The following is a 2,465-nucleotide window of genomic DNA, read 5'->3' on the forward strand; positions in this document are numbered from 1 at the left end:
ACCTGCAGAGAAAAGAAGAGTGCCTCCAATATTTCACAAGTAGGAGTATGGAAATGTTTCAAAATTGGTTGCTGGCTCTTTTTAATAATTCACATTTAAAGCAAACAATAATTCAGTGTTCGCATGCCCACAGGATAGGGTAAATGAGGATATAACTAATCAACAACAGACACATGTAACAGTTAGTAATTGTATGGTGGCTACTGTTTACATATTAAAGTAGTTTAAAATGCTCCCACATCTTGATATAGAGCATCTGTAAAGTACCTATGGTTATGCTAGGGGAAAAGTTAATGCAGATACTTTTGGCTTTTAGTTACTGAGGCTTTGAAGTGAGTGAACGCTGATGAAGAAAAAAATAGCAGGATATCCACCTCGAATTTTATAAACAACTGCAAAGCATGGGGCCCATTCATAGAAGAACAAGCATGATGTATGAGTTGGCCAATTATGAACATACAGTTGATTGGTGGAACATCACTCTCTCCCATTGATTTGTGCGTTTTTATCTGTTTGTTGTTTTAGTTACAAATCCTCCAGATTAGCTGGTAATGAAAAAAGCTGACAGTCCCACTCAGAAACGAGGACGAAAGGAAATGCGGATGGGAAATGTGAGGTGGGCCCACGCCCTTGAGTATAATGCCTCAGACATGGACTTTATGGCCATTACCAGTCCCTAATTTGATTCCGCCGTACGATCCGGAACAATCAGGACCAGGCTTGTCTTTAAGGATGACTGGTAAAACCCAGCCAATGGAAAAGTCAGTCTGCATAGCAACATGGAGACGATGCAAAAACAAGCTCACTCAGACCCCTCATAGGTCAGTTCAGGAGGAAATAGACCTGGTCATGTACACACCTGTAGCCACTAGACTGGAAAACGACAGAAAAAAGCAGACAAAATCTCCAACTGCCAACTAAAACTTACTACATCACAATTAGCCTACTAGAACTATCTTACAGTAGAGAAGTCTATATGGCAGTGCAATATGTGAATCTCTTTGTAGCTAGTTAGAACATGATGGAAACTTGTTCCTCATCCTCACTACCGTGGCCAGTTTAACAGCTTTTCCATGGGAACGCTCCCCAGTATACTCCAGCTGCCGGAAGGGAGCCAAGAGATGCAGGGTTTGAATGTGGGATAGGGCGAGCCTCCATTAAACTGGTGATCCCAGCATGGCGGTAAACCTCTGTGTGCTTCACTCCTTCCTACTGTAAAAGCCTGGTTGAGGCGTCAGGCCTGCCTGGGCAGCAAGAGCTCTCTGCCCCTCCCCGGCCAAATATTGTACCTCCAACCTGATTGGATTGAAAGCAAATGCTTTGCTTTAATAAAAATTAAATGCATGAACGTGCAGTATACTGTCTCTGGAGAGACAACTTATTCTGACAGCAAATTAAGAAAGTGGTTTATTGTGCTTACCTTTCACTAGCTGCTTAGCTTGTTTGCAGTGCTGCTGATTCATCTGAATAACTGCTAGCCCCATCTGTGACTTCAGCAGTTCGAACATCAATCAATGTTTTTTCACAAAGTGTTGCAGACCTTAGAGAAAATATTACATGGACATTTTTTACCTATTTCCCAGAGGTGCATCATTGAAGGCATTTGTGATCTTCGCAGTCTATCCAAACGATTCAATCTTCCGTTCTTTACAGCTTGTATAGTGAAGAAAAACAAAGGTAGAGCTGGATAATCGCTTAATGGGGGTTGCACCACACCTTCTTCTCGTGTCCATGTCTCTACACATTGAGCAAAATTAGTAGGCTTAGTTTACTTAGTGGGTGAATTAATCAATTCTGATTGTCAGTCGGAGCCCTTTATATATAAACAGGTAAAACACAGCTGTCACTGGGGAGGACCCCTAGTCTTATTAAGTGTGGATTATATTCACAAAGTGGAACCTAAGTAGCATCTAGCTTCCACCAAAAGAAGAAGCATATAGCCACACAGCCTTCTAGTAAATCACTAGTTTTCATATGTACATGTTGTTGGAGTATGCTTATTTGACTAGCTAGTCGCTGGCACAGTGCCAATTACACAATGCTGAACCAGAATCAAGACACTCAAAAATATACGCTGCATTATTATCTATATATTCTAACTCTTATCATTTAAGTTTCAACTTACTCTTTTTTTGGCACCAAAAAAGTGTGGAATATCTCCTCTCCTCTTGCTCATGTTGACTGTGAATGAAATATAATCTGCATTCAATAAAGTAGTAATCATACATTTGAAATAACACACCTGAATTTTAACATTTTTCAATTACCTAGCCAGTTAAAATTCCCAAATTCCAGTGTGAAACAAATGGTGTGCTTATTGTAAAAGATCAAATATGACATTTTACAGTGGTAATGAAATGCCAAGCCAATATTAGAAATGATTGAGTGAGCTATCAGCTAGCTAACATCAGATAGCTCATTTAAGTAAAAGAAATGTTAGCTTTAGCTAGCTAATATTAGTCAAC

General features: G+C 39.9%; 1 long non-coding RNA gene across 1 annotated transcript; it reads right to left on the reverse strand.

Moving 5' to 3' along the window:
- Positions 1 to 369: 369 nt before the first annotated feature.
- Positions 370 to 1,628, reverse strand: LOC119884426. The gene is made up of 3 exons (XR_005441013.1): positions 1,573 to 1,628; positions 1,421 to 1,490; positions 370 to 1,296 (listed from the first exon to the last, which is right to left on the reverse strand). It is a non-coding gene; the product is annotated as an uncharacterized LOC119884426 (long non-coding RNA).
- Positions 1,629 to 2,465: the final 837 nt, after the last annotated feature.

Source organism: Micropterus salmoides, unplaced genomic scaffold, assembly GCF_014851395.1.
Source record: "Micropterus salmoides isolate LMB-PRFRI ecotype aquatic unplaced genomic scaffold, ASM1485139v1 Ms_hic_scaffold_343, whole genome shotgun sequence".
Classification (NCBI taxonomy): domain Eukaryota; kingdom Metazoa; phylum Chordata; class Actinopteri; order Centrarchiformes; family Centrarchidae; genus Micropterus; species Micropterus salmoides.